Consider the following 17,675-nt stretch of genomic DNA (forward strand, 5'->3'; position numbering starts at 1 on the left):
CGAAGCTACTCACGGACAGTGCTGCCTGTGCTCTCAATGGGACAGTAAGTCCTCTGTACTGGTGCTGCTCTGAGAATATCTTCTGCTCAGTAGTTTAACCCCCTCCCAATATGTCTTACCCCCCCCCACTCTCAGATGGTTCAGCTTAAAGGTGGCCGTAGACGCACAGATAATATCGTCCGAAACGAATTTTCGTCCGATATTCGTTGCGTGTATGGTGGAAAAAGAGCCGACCGATATCGGCAGAAGACTTGGATATCGGTCGGCTCGTCGATCGGGCTGGACGGAAAATTTTGATCGGGTGCCTTTGAAGGGACCCAAACATCGCCCATTGTTAGTGCTGAATCATCAGATACAGGTAGAATTCTATTGTTTCTTCCCGTATATACACCTGTATATCTGATGATTCAGCTCTACACGTGTGTATTGAAACGAACGATCTTTCTTGGAAAGATCTTTTCCAAGAAAGATCGTAATTGTTACGTCTATGGCCACCTTAAAGTGGTACAAGTCGCTACAACTCTCAGAAGAGACCATTAACAGCTGGGGGGTTGAGTGCAGCCAGGTCCCGCCCCCTATATGTACAGAAAGAATAAGTAACAGTTACACATTCCCTCGCCCACCCCTCCTAAAAACAGGGGCCCCTGAGATGTTAGTAGCCAAGGGCAAGTTCTGTCCACGCCCACTTTCAGAAGCTCAAGTCTGTCACACGGACACGCGCTCATGATTGTGTTTCGCCGCCGCTATTAGAGGCACTCGGTAACTGACCCTACAGTTTCCATATATCCCCCCATTCCGCGCCCGTGGTACATCCCAGCAGACTCCCTGTCAGTCACACAGGCGGTAACATCCCCCTCAGTCTCATCCTATCACAGTTGCAGTTCCTCCCTCCGCCCGTCAGAGGTCGCTGTCCGCCAGCCGCTGCCTCTCTCTGGTCCGGTCCCTCCCAGCAGCAGCAGCCGTGCGCGCTCAGTGACAGGAGGGAGAGTTGAAGGGTCGGAGGTTGAGCGCTGGAAGCCGGCGGAGCTCATTTCCCTTCCCACTGACGCTACTCACACCGGGGGGACAGGTGGACACAAAGCCCGGCAGTGTCACAGGAGAGAGCTGCTCGCCCGGAGCTGAGGCATCTTCCCGAGCCCAGGTGAGGCCGCCGGCAGGTGTAAGGGGGCGGGAGGGTGGAAAGTGCGACACAGGCAGCGCCCAGTTCTCTGCTTTTCCGCTAAGAGACCGGGGTTCCGCCTGCTGCCGGGAGTGGGGTGTTAGCGAGCGCGTGGGATGATGCAATACGTGCGGTGTGACGTCACTGCCCGGACTTCTCTACGCGCTCTCTGATTGCCGTAAGTGGAGGTCGCTTTGATCATCATTGTCTTGTCGTGTGTTCAGCTGAGGTGTGTGTGACATGTGGCCTCTCACTGACTGCAACTGCCTCTGGCTGACACTTTGTGGCTTCATGTAGTGTTTTATATGGAATGTCTGATATGGTGTCTTATATGGGCTCCATGGTACATCTACCTCTGACTGTCAGGATGTTGGTTCATGTGACACATTTGCTGTGTGTGACAGTTGGTGTATGTATGTGTGGAATATACTAAGTGGGCTCAGAGGGGGTTTGTTATGTCATTTAATGGCAAGTGGAGTGTTCATGTGATGCAACTGATGTTACTCTGTGAATCTCTGACAGAATGTACATGGCACAGGGTATATGGACTGTGAGTCTTGTGCTGTTTATACTGTGCCAGACATTCTCTCTGCTCTACTCTGGGGTTGTGTAATGTGCTACAAAGTCTCCTGTTGTACCATGTGGTCTGATTGTGTAACACAGTGATTGGCATCTGATTGGTGCAATATTCAGGCAAGTAGGTGGGTACAGTGGGCTCTGTGCTTTAATCCCCATTATTTGCCCTAGTTTATGTTGCTTGTGTGCCCAGCCATTACTGTGTGCATTGCATGTGCTGGGAGTGTAATCTTCATGCAGATTTGCCTGGCAGGGATGATTTATCTAATAGGGTTATATCATCTCTTGCATCATCCCTGGACTTGAGTTGTGCCAAGTGACTGAGCCAATGTCACTGTAAGGATCACATGGTGCCGTAGCCTTGTTTTATACTCACTATTTCATTGCCCATTGTTATATCTGCACCTGGCCATGTGCCCTCTGCTGCTTCTTTCACTTTACCCCGTAACCTGCGCTTGCCCCCCGTAACCTGCGCTTGCCCCCCGCAACCTGCGCTTGCCCCCCCCTGCAACCTGCGCTTGCCCCCCCCTGCAACCTGCGCTTGCCCCCCCTGCAACCTGCGCTTGCCCCCCCTGCAACCTGCGCTTGCCCCCCTGCAACCTGCGCTTGCCCCTCTGCAACCTGCGCTTGCCCCCCCTGCAACCTGCGCTTGCCCCCCCCTGCAACCTGCGCTTGCCCCCCCCTGCAACCTGCGCTTGCCCCCCCTGCAACCTGCGCTTGCCCCCCCTGCAACCTGCGCTTGCCCCCCCTGCAACCTGCGCTTGCCCCCCCTGCAACCTGCGCTTGCCCCCCCTGCAACCTGCGCTTGCCCCCCCTGCAACCTGCGCTTGCCCCCCCTGCAACCTGCGCTTGCCCCCCCTGCAACCTGCGCTTGCCCCCCCTGCAACCTGCGCTTGCCCCCCCTGCAACCTGCGCTTGCCCCCCCCTGCAACCTGCGCTTGCCCCCCCCTGCAACCTGCGCTTGCCCCCCCTGCAACCTGCGCTTTCCCCCCGTAACCTGCTCTTGCCCCCCCCCCTGTAGCCTGGGCTCGCCCCCCCCCTGTAGCCTGGGCTCGCCCCCCCCATGTAGCCTGGGCTCGCCCCCCCCCCATGTAGCCTGGGCTCGCCCCCCCCATGTAGCCTGGGCTCGCCCCCCCCCCATGTAGCCTGGGCTCGCCCCCCCCCATGTAGCCTGGGCTCGTCCCCCCCCCCATGTAGCCTGGGCTCGTTCCCCCCCATGTAGCCTGGGCTCGTTCCCCCCCATGTAGCCTGGGCTCGTCCCCCCCCATGTAGCCTGGGCTCCCCCCATGTAGCCTGGGCTCCTCCCCCCCTCAAGGATTCGTACGATTTTCTGATCGTGTGTGGCATGTGCTGACATCTTTCGTCCGGTGGAGATCGGTCGTTTGGTCGATCGGACAGGTTTGATTTTGACCCGACTGATCCCGCTGGAGCCCACGGCACATCGTAATCTGATCATTCGGCCATACGGCCGATCATTCAGATTACCCCTGATATAGCCATGCTTGTTAATGGCATATCGGGGAAAGATCCGCTCGTTTGGCGATGTTGCCAAACGAGCGGATCTTTGCGTCTATGGCCACCTTAACTTACTTACTTACTGAGGGGGATCCTCTGGTCCAAGCTGGAGAGGTGCCAGCCCAGTTGGATGAGTTCTCACTGTTGGAAAACACTGCCATTAGATCTTTTGGAATATGCTATTTTTGTTTGTCAAATCCAGCCCAGAACAGCTGGGGGTTTAGAACAGGATTTTCCTCTCTTTGCTCCTAATTGTATTAGATCTCAGATAGAGAATTGAACATGTTTCATGAAAATCCATCCAGCCATTCATTAGAGCAGTGAAAACATTGTGCCTGCTTGACTTTACTAGTCTGGTACCACTCTGTGCTGTGCAAATATATAAATATCCAATAAACCTTTCTAGTTCAATAGCACCTTGCAAAAGGGCACGTTTTATGGGATCTCTCTGTACAGACTATGAGCAAACTTAGGGACTGTTCCTGCTGAATTGTGCTTAGTACAGAGGAATACCTATGCTGCCATAGTTTTATGGGATCTCTCTGTACAGACTATGAGCAAACTTAGGGGACTGTTCCTGCTGAATTGTGCTTAGTACAGGGGAATACCTATGCTGCCATAGTTGTATGGGATCTCTCTGTACAGACTATGAGCAAACTTAGGGACTGTTCCTGCTGAATTGTGCTTAGTACAGGGAATACCTATGCTGCCATAGTTTTATGGGATCTCTCTGTACAGACTATGAGCAAACGTAGGGGCTGTTCCTGCTGAATTGTGCTTAGTACAGGGAATACCTATGCTGCCATAGTTTTATGGGATCTCTCTGTACAGACTATGAGCAAACTTAGGGGCTGTTCTTTCTGAATTGTGCTTAGTACAGGGGATACCTATGCTGCCATAGTTTTATGACTGAATAGACATAGGGACTTTTCCATTGTGTTTTCTGTTGCCATTCCTTAATGTTCACATTAAATACCATAAACATTGGGCTCTGCTGGCTTTTCCCTTTGTATAATAATCAGCTGGGCCAGTGAGTCATACAACAGTGTGTAATATGCAGCATGGGGTGAGTGAATGATGCTGACTGATAACATTAATGTTTATTAATTCTTCATGATCTGACACTTCCTGTTTCCTCACCCAGTGCCAATCAGGGGGCTGAATGTTCTATGTGGTGTCCTGTGTGGGGGTTTTTTCACAACGGGATCTACCATGTAACCCTGTAGGGAGGGGGTCAGTGCTCATATTACTGCTCCTCGCTGTTTCTTTATGTATTATTGCTTAAAGGAGAAGGAAAGCTACGGAGGCATTTTATTGCCAATAGATTATCTGCAATAGTGCAAGCTAGAATGCTATATTTATTCTGTAGAATGTTTTACCATACCTGAGTAAAAAGCTCTAGAAACTCTCTGTTTGTTTAGAATAGGAGCTGCAGTATTAATGTGGTGTGACATCACTTCCTGCCTGAGTCTCTCCCTGCTCTGGGCTCAGATTACAGTAGAGAAGGGAGGGGTGGGGGGAGAGGAGCAAACTGAGCATGCTCTTGCCCAGGGCAATGAGGTTTAAGCTGAAGGCAGGAAGTCTGATACAGAAGCTCATGAGTACACAATAGAAGGAAAGAAATGCTGTATTTCTTTTGACAGGGGACTCAGAGCAACATTACTTTGGGGGTTTACTGGTATATTTAGATGGACCTTTCTGATAAGGCTTACTTAGTTTTAACCTTTCCTTCTCCTTTAAAGGAATCACCAGGCCCTGCTACCTACATTTCATTTTCTACCTGTGAGTCATAACCATGGTTGCTGCTGAACTACTACACCCAATGTGCTTTAATTAGAGCCTGAATGTTGATGAAAGTGTTTATTTGTACTCAGTAACTCTATAATTACTTTTCTTCATTCAGTGGTACATGCCATAGTGTAGTCAACTGAAAGAAATGTACAAGGAACAAGCTCCTTTTCTAATAAAGGCATGATAATATTGATAATGAGTGCAAGCCTTTGGTTCGGTTTCATCACCCTACTTAGGCTTCACCGTAATAAATCTGCTCATTTTTTGGACTCAAGGGACTGTAAACCCCTCCTTGTTCAACATGAGTGCGATGAATTGGGTTTATGCTGAACATATGTTGTACCTATTGTATTGTTGTAAATTAACTGTTAGCCTGATGTAGAGTGATATTCTGAGACAATTTGCAAATGGTTTTCTTTTTCTATTATTTGTTGTTTTTGAGTTATTTAGCTTTTTATTCAGTTTGCAATATCAGCAATCTGGTTGCTAAGGTCCAAACTACCCTAGTAACCATGAATTTAATTAATTAAAAAGACTAGGATATGAATAGGAGAGGGCCTGAATAGAACGACGAGTTATCAAAGGTAGCTATGTCCATAAATTTGTTTTAGTTAAGTTGTTTTGAGCTATTTCAGCTGAAATAAAGATTGTTTTCGAATACCTTCTATTATCTATTTGTGACAGTTTTTTTAATATTGAATTTAAAGTTTCATGTTTCACCTTATATAAAAAGCATCTCTGGGAGGGGGAAGGGTCACTGACCTTGTAAATTGTTCTAAACCAATACAATTAGTTGATCCATTTCTTATTTTTGTCCCTGCTGAGCAGAATTCCTGTAAGGGCTTGTTCACCTTTGAGTTAACTTTTAGTTTGATGTAGAGACTGATATTCTATGACAATTTGCAATTGGTTTTAATTTTTTATTATTTCTGGTTTTAGAGTTATTTAGCTTTTTATTAAGCAGCTCTCCAGGTTGTAATGTTAGCAATCTTGTTGCTAAGGTCCAAATTCCCCTAGCAACCATGCATTTATTTGTATAAGAGACTGGAATATGAATAGGAGAGACCTGAATAGAAAGATGAGGAATAAAAAGTAACAATACATTTGTAGCCTTACAGAGCATTTGTTTTTAGTTGGGGTCAGTGACCCCCATTTGAAAGCTGGAAAGAGTCAGACGAAGAAGGCAAATAATTAAATAATTATAAAAAAAACAAATAATGAAGACCAGTTGAAAAGTTGCTTAGAATTGGCCATTTTATAACACTAAAAAGTTAACTGAAACATGAACCACCCCTTTAAAGGCAGCTGATAAAATTGATACAATAGTTGCCAATATTCTAAAGAGAAATGTATCAACTAATGTAGCAAATTGTTCAGAATCTGCACCTGAATCACTGAGCTGCCAGACTGAAAGAGACAGACAGTCAGGGACATTCAACTTTAAAGGGGTGGTTCACCTTTAAACTAACTTTTAGTAGAATGTAGAGAGGGATATTCTGAGACAATTTGCAATTGGATTTCATTTTTTATTATTTGTGCCTTTTGAGTTATTTAGCTTTTTATTCAGCAGCACTCCAGTTTGTCATTTCAACAATTTGGTTGCTAAGGTCCATGTTATCCTAGCAACCATGCACTGATATTAACAAGAGACTGGGATATGAATAGGAGAGGTCTTAATAGAAAGATGAGTAATATAAAGTAACAATAATAATTAATGTGTAGCTTTACAGAGCATTTGTTTTTAGATGGGGTCAGTGACCCCCATTTGAAAGCTGAAAAGAGTCAGAAGAAAAATGCAAATTATTCTAAAACTACAAAAAATAACTAATGAAGCTCAATTGAAAAGTTGCTCATAATTGGCCATCCTATAACATACTAAAAGTGAACTTAAAGGTGAACCATCCCTTTAAACTTAAAGGAAAACTATACCTCCAAAATGAATACTTAAGCAATAGATAGTTTATATCATAATAAGTGGCATATTAAAATAATCTTACCAAACTGGTCTATATATTTAACTAAATATTGCTCTTTTTACATCTTGCCTTGAACCACCATTTTGTGATGGTCTGTGTGCTGCCTCAGAGATCACCTGACCAGAAATACTGCAGCTCTAACTGTAACAGGAAGAGATCACCTGACCAGAAATACTGCAGCTCTAACTGTAACAGGAAGAGATCACCTGACCAGAAATACTGCAGCTCTAACTGTAACAGGAAGAGATCAGGTGACCAGAAATACTGCAGCTCTAACTGTAACAGGAAGAGATCACCTGGCCAGAAATACTGCAGCTCTAACTGTAACAGGAAGTGTTGAAGCCAGAACTCTGTGTGTTAATTGGCTCATGTGACCTAACAAGTATGGTTTGTTAGTATGTTTGTGTGCACAGTGAATCATACGATCCCAGGGGGTGACGCTTATTTTTTTAAAATGGCAATTTTCTATTTATGATTACCAATGGCACATACTACTAATAAAGTATATGATTATGAAAATTATTTATTTACATGAATCGGTGTTTTACATATGAGCTGTGTTATGCAATATCTTTTTCTAGAGACCTACATTGTTTGGAGGGTATAGTTTTCCTTTAAGTTTTGGAAAAACATTAAGGAATAAAAGAACGAAGCAATTGGAAAAAAAAGTCTATGGTGAACAATCTGAAAGCAGTTGAAGTGAAAAAAGTTTTTGGAAGGTGAACAACCCCTTTTACAGGTGTTCTTCAGCAGCAGCACCAGGAGACCTATTAGCCATAGTGCAAATGTAGAGAAATGGACTCTACCTGTAGATGTGGGACCTGGGTATCACATGCAGCTTTAGACTGGGACACTGGGGGAAAAACCCAATGGGCCCCCGGCCTTTATGGGCTTCAACAACCCAGGCCACTTCCTCGCAAGGAACATAGCCTCTTCATCAACTTGACCCAGTAGTGGCAAATTAAAGAAGAGGTAAGCGGCACATACACACATGGAGGGTGGCTAGCTTGGTCTTTAGTTGCAGTCCTGGTGGAATCCGGATTGCCCAGTACGACCTGTGGAAAATGATAGACTGAGAGATATTTGGTGTGTGTGTAATTACGTTCTTATATCGGCTTATAACTGCTAGAATGCCTTTTTCCCTGAGATATTGTAAATCAGGAAGAAATGCACATTGTAGACTGGGGCCATGAACTTGTGCAGAGAGGCATTTGATGTCTCTGAGTTGCACCTCTAATGTACCTCTGGGCTGACACTTTGGGGCCCATTTACTTAGCTTGAGTGAAGGAATAGAAGAAAAAAAACTTCGGATTTCGAATGGTCGAATTCGGCTACTTCGACCATCGACTACGACTTCAAATTGAACGATTCGAACTAAAAATCGTTCGACCATTCGATAATCAAAGTACTGTCTCTTTAAAAAATACTTCGACCCCCTACTTCGGCAAGTAAAACCTACCGAGGCCAATGTTAGCCTATGGGGAAGGTCCCCATAGGCTTCCTAACAATTTTCTGATCGAAGGAAAATCCTTTGATCGATGGATTAAAATCCTTTGATCGATGGATTAAAATCCTTCGATCGATGGATTAAAATCCTTCGATCGATGGATTAAAATCCTTCGATCGATGGATTAAAATCCTTCGATCGATGGATTAAAATCCTTCGATCGATGGATTAAAATCCTTCGATCGATGGATTAAAATCCTTCGATCGATGGATTAAAATCCTTCGATCGATGGATTAAAATCCTTCGATCGATGGATTAAAATCCTTCGATCGATGGATTAAAATCCTTCGATTTGAAGGATTTAATCGTTCGATCGAACTATTTTTCCTTCGATCGTAGGAATTGCGGTAAATCCTTCGACTTCGATATTCGACCCTATGTAAATTTGCCCCCAAGTGTTGCTGCTGGATACTGGTACCCTCAGTAAATTCTTCTCCCTGCATTGCCTCTAGGCCGGTCGCATGCTTTCAGAGAGCAGCATTTGTAATTGTCTGGTTCCATAATAAACCGGAATCTGCCCCATCACCCCTTTGGGTCCGTGTTCTTAGAATGGCCCAATGTTTTGAGAGAATGGCATGAATGCTAAATGATGTTACTGAAAACCCGAGCTGACAGTTCTTGTGTTTACTGTGCTCAGACCTTGGCCGGTCAAGGTTGTAATGATGTAACGCACACAGTGTGTTTCCATTGTCACAACAACAGTCCTGCTGTCCGGGGAGGCAAGTAATGTAAGTTGATAGCCCAATGGAGAATTAAGGCTCAGGTACTAATGCTGTCTGCTGCTTCTGTACATGCCCTCGTGCCCGCTGCTGGGAGTATGCCAAGCTAAACAAGGTAATATAAACCCTAATGGGAAACATACAGAATGCATAAGTGTCTCTTACTCTGTAAGTGCTTGGGGATAATGATTGCAGCTCATTAAAGCTTGGTGCCTTGTTAGCGTGCTTGGGCTCACTAGTCAGTGGTTGCCCTCTGCAGTGGGTTATTAGCATCCCAAATACTGTCCAGGGCAAAATGCCACATGTTCATGCCTATATGTGATAGAGAAGAACAGCACCAGTGTATTTCTGAATAAAAAAGCCTTTATTGGTGCAAGGGCATTACACCACAGTGTGGCACGTTTGCTTGTGACGAAGGTTCTAAAGACTAAGCCGACTTAAAGGGATTCTGTCATCATTTTTATGGTGTCGTTTTTATTTACAAATGACACTGTTTACCCTGCAAATAATTCACTGTACAATATAAAATGTCATTCCTGAACCAACAAGTGTATTTAGTTGTAATATTGGTGTGTAGGTGCATCTCAGCTCATTTTGCCTGGTCATGTGATTTCAGAAAGAGCCAGCACTTTAGGATGGAACTGCTTTCTGGCAGGTTGTTGTTTCTCCTACTCAATGTTACTGAATGTGTCTGAGAAGTAGTAATCCATTACAATGGAGTGCTTGGGCAGAGACGGAGTAGTGATCCATTACAATGGGGTACTTGGGCAGAGACGGAGTAGTGATCCATTACAATGGGGTGCTTGGGCAGAGAAGGAGTAGTGATCCATTACAATGGAGTGCTTGGGCAGAGACGGAGTAGTGATCCATTACAATGGGGTACTTGGGCAGAGACGGAGTAGTGATCCATTACAATGGGGTGCTTGGGCAGAGAAGGAGTAGTGATCCATTACAATGGGGTACTTGGGCAGAGACGGAGTAGTGATCCATTACAATGGAGTGCTTGGGCAGAGAAGGAGTAGTAATCCATTACAATGGGGTACTTGGGCAGAGACGGAGTAGTGATCCATTACAATGGGGTGCTTGGGCAGAGAAGGAGTAGTGATCCATTACAATGGGGTGCTTGGGCAGAGAAGGAGTAGTGATCCATTACAATGGGGTACTTGGGCAGAGAAGGCGTAGTGATCCATTACAATGTGGTACTTGGGCAGAGAAGGAGTAGTGATCCATTATAATGGGGTACTTGGGCAGAGAAGGAGTAGTGATCCATTACAATGGGGTACTTGGGCAGAGAAGGAGTAGTGATCCATTACAATGGGGTACTTGGGCAGCGAAGGAGTAGTGATCCATTACAATGGGGTACTTGGGCAGAGAAGGAGTAGTGATCCATTACAATGGGGTACTTGGGCAGAGAAGGAGTAGTGATCCATTACAATGGGGTACTTGGGCAGAGAAGGAGTAGTGATCCATTACAATGGGGTGCTTGGGCAGAGAAGGAGTGGTGTTCCATTACAATGGGGTGCTTGGGCAGCGAAGGAGTAGCGATACAATGGGGTGCTTGGGCAGATGAGGAGCAGTGATTCATTACAATGGGGGGCTTGGGGTGGAGAGGGAGTAGTGATCCATTATAATGGGCGCTTGGGTAGAGAAGGAGAAGAAATACAATGGGGTACTTGGGCAGAGAAGGAGTAGTGATCCATTACAATGGGGTGGTTGGGGAGAGAAGCAGTACAGTAACCTGTAAGGCTCAGTGCCAGGCGTTGGTTACATATATTACATGTGCTACATATACATAAAGGCTGGGTACAGTGGGCAGTCTGTTACGTTCTCATTTAGAAACCCAAGAGCCACAGCAGTGAGTAAAATGCCGAGCTTTGGCACATTCTCTCAGTACAGTAGTAGTCGTCACTAGAGGGGAAATAATTCAGCCTGAGCCGGGGACTGAATATTTAATCACACTGAATGAAGCTTTGTTTCCTTCCTTACTGATCCGATAAAGCCAAAGCATTTGGGATAATCCCCATTTAATTTTAGTTTTTTTCTTTTACATATCTTTTTTTTTTTTTCGAAAGCAATGAAAGAATCTGCTTGTGGAACACATACTGTACATTTACTCTTTCGGCCCCAACTGCTACACAAATGGCTCTGCCTTGTGACTTTTCGAGCTCAGATGCCAATTGTGCTCCTCCAACCTCAGTGAAGTGTAACATCCAGCCCCCGAATCCTCCTGCTCTGGCTATAAATGCCATTAATGGGGCCACTTAGCACCGACCTGCGAGTACTGAATAATGAATGGGGGAAACCAGACCCACTACCTTTGCACCATATGGCTGCTTCAGGCTTCAGCGCTGCCTATAACATATCCCAGTAACATAAGTACATTGCTACTGTATAACTGCAAACTGCTCCGCTGTATATCTGCCGACCCCTGTATTGCTGAGTTCTACAGCAGCGCCAAGTCTTCCCATAGTATTGGACTATTTTGTGCCCATTCAGTTCTGAACAAGCAAGTTTGTATTTCAAACACTATTTTCAATTTGTTTTCACACGGCAGACAAAAATGAATCACTTTTCCAGTTGCTTTTTATCAGTGTCCCAGTAACAAATAATCTTATAATGGTTACACTTTGCTACATTAGTGGCATTATAGGGATGTGAATAATAAATGTAACAGTTGATTTGAGAAAAGCTCAGTCCAGAGATTGGGATTATGCTCCATCTAAAAGATGGCTTCTGCCTCTCCTGTGATATTAAAATATTGTGGGGCCAGAGAAGATCTTTTAGATCTTTATATGTTTCCCAAGGGATCCATAAGGGATTCAGTCCAATACTAGGAAGCGTTGGACATGACTGTATTGAAGGCAGAAGTCAGAACTGTTGTGGCCAAGGCCTGATTATTTCTAGGGATGCACCAAATCCACTATTTCGGATTCGGCCGAATCCTTGGTGAAAGATTTGGCCGAATATCGAACCGAATGCTAATTTGCAAATTAGGGGCAGGAAAGGAAAAAGTGGAAAACATTCTTCTTTTGTGAAGAAAAATCAAGTGGTTTCCCTACCTGCCCCTTATTTACATATGCAAATTCGGATTCAGTTCAGCCAGCCACAAGGATTTGGCCGAATCCTGGATTTGGTGCATCCCTAGTTATTTCCACTAAGCCACATGAGTTTGCAGGTGGATATTGTACAGGTATGGGACCTTTTATCCAGAATGCTCGGGACCTGGAGTTTTTCAGATAAGAGATCTTTTCCTAATTTGAATCTTCATACCTTAAAGGGGAAACAAACCCCATAATTTAAAAAAAACCTACCCCCTTACCCCACCTAGACCTCCTCCCCCCCCCAGCCTAGCTGCTACCCCGGGCAAATGCCCCTAACTTTTTACCTACCCCTCGGTGCAGATTCAGGGATCAGAGTTCACGGCAGCCATCTTCCGGGTCTTCGTGTCTTTTTCTGGTGCTTCGGCAATTTCGGCAGTTGTCGCGAACCAGGAAATTGCTCCAACTGCGCATGCACCGCCGGTCCTGTCAGATTACCAAGGACCCGGAAAAAGGCTGCCATGAACTCTGGTACCTGAATCTGCACCAAGGGGTAAGCAAAAAAGTTAGGGCCAATTTCCCAGGGTAGCAGCTAGGCTGGGGGGGAGGAGGGAGGGGGTCCACGTAGAGAGGTATGTTTTTTTAATAAGGGGTTTGTTTCTCCTTTAAGGGGATGGTTCACCTTTTAGTATGTTAAAAAAAATGGCTAATTCTAAGCAACTTTTCTTTTCAATAGTTTTTATTTTAGTTTTAAAATTTTAAGTTATTTGCCTTCTTCTTCTGACTTTTTCCAGCTTTCAAATGGGGGTCACTGACCCCATCTAAAAAAAAAATGCTCTGTAAGGCTGCACATTTATTGTTATTGCTACTTTTAATTACTCATCTTTCTGATACAGGCCTCTCCTATTCATATTACAGTCTCTTATTCAAATCAATCCATGGTTGCTAGGGGAATTTGGACTTTAGGAACCAGATTGCAAACTGGAGAGCTGCTGAATAAAAAGCTAAATAACTCAAAAAACACAAATAATAAAAAACAATTGCAAATTGTCTCAGAATATCACTCTCTACATCATACTAACCGTTCACTCAAAGGTGAACAACCCCTTTAAGTGTACTAAAAAATCATGTAAACATTAAATCAACCCAATAGGCTGGTCTTGCTTCCAATAAGGATTAATTATATCTTAGGTGGGATCAAGTACAAGCTACCGTTTTATTATTACAGGCGGAAAAAAAAAGAATAATTTTTAAAAAATTGTAATTATTTAATTATAATGGAGTTTATGGGGGACAGCCATCCCGTAATTCAGAGCTTTCTATATATGAGTTTGGATTGAGTCTTGTGAAGCCCTGAGACACCGGGCATAGCTCCCAGCATGCTGTGTAGTATCCCTATGTATGAATATATCTGTGAGCCGACTGCATAGAAATACGTGCTCTTTTTGTGGGAGTTATTTATAAACACTGGGCAAATTTGCACCTGGCCAGTCACCCCATTCAGATGATTGCTGTCAGTGTTCAACCTACGGTAGACTGAAAAAGCTAATCACTGATTGGTTGCTATGGGTTACTGCCTAGGTGCAAAGTTTATAAATGAGCCCCTGTGTGTTTCCTGAACCCATAATTACCTAGAATTACCTGTAGGACTCAAGTGAAATATTTTCACTAAGAGCAGCCTCAGCAGGGGGGTTGCCCGTGTGTTTGGCACTGTGGGTGGGCCTTTGCCCCCCCCCCCGTGCTCTATTAGTCGGGGGTCTCTGAGTGCCCCTTTGTACCTGCCAGTGCCTAACCCTGTGTGACAGCTGACTGCCTCCCATTCTATCCATAAGCCTGTGTTTGTCCTTTCCTGACTTGTATTTGGGATAGTGAGTGTAAAGGTGCAGTGCAATTTGCCCACGCACAGGTCTCACACACACAAAGGTCTTAGTGTAAGCCTATTAGAGAAGGAGCTCTCTGGCCGCCCCTGTTTTTCTCATGGGAACAGAAAGGGAAACAGAGCGGGGTCTTTGTGCCATAGAGCGCTGCACTGGGGGGACACAGATTAAATGTAGATGGCAGGCATGTGACACTGGCAAGTGAAAAGCCAGTCTGCTTCTGTTTCCCTGGGAACAACATGGGTGCCAGCAATGAAAGGAGCCATTGTTCTAGCTTGTGATTTACATTTGGCTGCGGATGAACCATATTCCTGCCTTCCCTGACTCTTAAGGTGACATTTGGTGGGTTACACAATATAAAACTGCCCACACTACCCATGCCATTGTATTACTTCTGCTGTGCCCACACCAGCAACCAATACCCTGGGCATTTTATTTTCTTTCTCACGGCTCCATATTTCTGGGATACAGCCCTCCAAACATCTATGTCCTGTCACTTGGAGAACCAAAAATAACATTGCTTTATCCAGAAAAAAGTCTGGCCATAGCCCTCCTGTAGGGTCACAATCCCTATAGGACTATTGCACATTTGCTGCCCATGTTGACTGTACAATTATGGAATTGTAGGGGGTCATCACAACTGTTTGTTTCATATTACTAGAGTGTAAGCTCTCATGAGTAGGACTGCCATGTGTAAATCAGCAGGGGGCCCACGTGTTCTGCCTCAGCCATGTTGGTGATGTATAAACTGTACCTTTAAGCTGGTGTTCCTTTAATGTGGGCCATGTTCCTTTAAAGGAGAATTCAATCTGTGGGGGAAAAAACACGTACCCCTCACACCAGGTATACTGTACCTCCCTCCCTCCTTCCTCCCTCCAGGCTAACTACCCCCTGGGGAAATGCCCCATACTCTATACTTACCCCTCGGCGCAGATTCTTCCAGCGGTGTTGCAAGCATCCATCTTCCGAGTCCTCGGTAAGATGACTGCGAGATTGGCGATTTCCATGTAATTCAGCGCATGCACAGTTGTCGCATACCGGCAAACTGCTCCAACTGCGCATGCACATAAATACCGATCTCCAAGTCAGCTTACCGAGGACGCGGAAGACGGATGCTTGCAACTCCGTTGGAAGAATCTGAGGGGTAAGTATGGAGTATGGGGCATTTCCCTGGAGGACTAATTAGCCTGGGGGCAGGAGGGGGGTCTACCTGGGGGGGGTACGGGATTTTCCCCACAGGTTGAATTCTTCTTTAAGCTGGCCATGTTCCTTTAAGATGGCCATGTACCTTTTAAGGTGGCCATACCTCGAGGTGAGCAATATCAGGCTGATCCGATCTTGGGCCCTAGGGCCCAATGATCGGATCACAATGAGAAGAATACGGGTGGTCTGATCGAGGACCAGATTAAAGCTGCCAATGCAGTCCTCATTCTGATGGGATTTTTAACCCTGCCCGATTGTGGGCCCTAGGGCCCAATGATCTGATCAGAATGATAAGACTACATTGGTCTGACTAAAGGACCAGCTTAAAGCTGCCGATGCAATCCTCGATCCAACGTGATTTTTAACCCTGCCTGATCGACATCTGGGTGACTTTTGACTTTTGGTGATCAGGGAAGCCCGTCTGAGGGCCCCATACACTGCCCAATAAACTGCCGACTTAAACTGTCGTCAGCTTATAGTTGCTCGTGCATGGGGGCCTTCAGGGCCCTGGAATGAGGTATGTTTGTACTGCGGTTAGCAACATAACAAGGGAGAGCGTGGTTACACGTGTGTAAATGTTTGGCCTCCAGGTATGTGAACGTGTGTTGTACTTTCTTGGCTGCCACCCAGCACTGCGTCAGAGAGAGCTCCCCGGATAGGGTGCAAGATCCCAGCTCCTGGGAGTTTATTGGGTCCCCTATATAGCAAGAAGCTTTATATGACCTGCATAGGAACCTATTTAAAGGAGTTCCTTGAGCTCATATAGACCCAATTGCTTGTATATAGCTCATAGGCCCGGAGCTCATGTAGACCCAAGTGCTTGTATATAATTCATGGGGCCCGGAGCTCATATAGACCCAAGTGCTTGTAAATAGCTCACAGGGCCTGGAGCTCATATAGACCCAAGTGCTTGTAAATAGCTCATGGGGCCCCTGAGCTCATATAGACCCGTGATTTTATATAGCTCATGGGGCCCAGAGCTCATATAGGCCCAAGTGCTTGTATATAACTCATGGGGCCCGGAGCTCATATAGACCCAAATGCTTGTATATAGCTTATAGGGCCCGGAGCTCATATAGACCCAAGTGCTTGTATATAACTCATGGGGCCCGGAGCTCATATAGACCCAAGTGCTTGTATATAACTCATGGGGCCCGGAGCTCATATAGACCCAAGTGCTTGTATATAACTCATGGGGCCCGGAGCTCATATAGACCCAAGTGCTTGTATAAAGCTCATAGGGCCCAGAGCTCATATAGACCCAAGTGCTTGTATATAACTCATAGGGCCCGGAGCTCATATAGACCCAAGTGCTCATGGTGTCCGGAGATAATTTTCCAGATTCTGTCCACGCATAGGTACCTTACGGCTATAACTACAGTTTATTGCATTCTTCATATAGGACCACAGGGACATACTGAGTTGCAGCTCAATGATTTTGGATTTGATAATATCTCTGCAGCATTTTAGGAGCCCGTCCTGAATACTTTTGGTTAATATAATGTAGTCGTGGCCCGAAGAAAAGGGGAACTGCAGGGAAAAGGCCTGACCCCAGACTATACTTTCCAACTGATTGCGGAACCCTTTGTGGTTTTGTGCTTTGTACTAAAAGCAGAATAAGTGGTTTATAGTAAGTGCTTTCTACTCCTTATGCACTGCACGTGGCACCTTTCTACTCTGACTCCTGCTCACCCTATTTGTTTTACTCCCAGCAGCCTCTTTAGGCCTTTGGCTTTGTGTATTTCATATACATAACTACCCAGATATGGATATACTGCCTTTAGCTCAGCCTTCAGCTCTGTCAGATCATGAGAGTTGTAGTTCTACAGATTACCTGTGCCCAGTGACACCTTGTCTCCTTAGTTTGGGAGGGTATGGGGAAATTTGGGTGAATCAGGAAATGAATGCTAAAACCATCCACGTGCATTGGGTTTGTGTAATCTTCTCCTGAGAATGTTCTTGCAGTGTTGCCTTGAAATCTTTCTCCTGTTATCCAGGGACATGCAATCAACAGAACTCTTATCTACTGCAGCTTCTATATTTGTTCCTTGGCATCAGTCGAGCCCTGCGTCTGTATACTCCTGGCATGGGAACTATGGTGTGTCCTACTGTCTGGCCAAAGATTCCTGCCAGCCTCCCGAATCATAGCTGAACCCACGTTATTCACTCAAGGCTACTGAACGGCTTGAGACTGGGACTAACTAGCAGGGGAAATTACCTCCCGTCCCAATGAGACCTAAATCTATCACAGCTGATAAGTATTTATTACTTCTTATTAAAGGTGGCCAAACGCTATTAGTTTTATAGTCTAAT

At 45.3% G+C, this 17,675-nt stretch overlaps 1 protein-coding gene across 2 annotated transcripts in view; it reads left to right on the forward strand.

The window, feature by feature from the left end:
* The first annotated feature begins 557 nt into the window (after window positions 1-557).
* The window catches only part of scap.L (SREBF chaperone L homeolog), a 52,442-nt gene continuing 35,324 nt past the window's right edge, over window positions 558-17,675 (forward strand). The window contains exon 1 of one of the 2 annotated variants that reach the window (XM_018267011.2): window positions 558-1,141. The gene's annotated coding sequence lies outside the window, so the exon portion shown is untranslated. Of the gene's footprint in view, window positions 1,142-1,315; window positions 1,338-17,675 lie in introns of those variants that run through there. The other variant, XM_018267012.2, reaches the window with a different exon arrangement.

This window comes from Xenopus laevis, chromosome 6L (assembly GCF_017654675.1).
Source record: "Xenopus laevis strain J_2021 chromosome 6L, Xenopus_laevis_v10.1, whole genome shotgun sequence".
Classification (NCBI taxonomy): Eukaryota; Metazoa; Chordata; class Amphibia; order Anura; family Pipidae; genus Xenopus; species Xenopus laevis.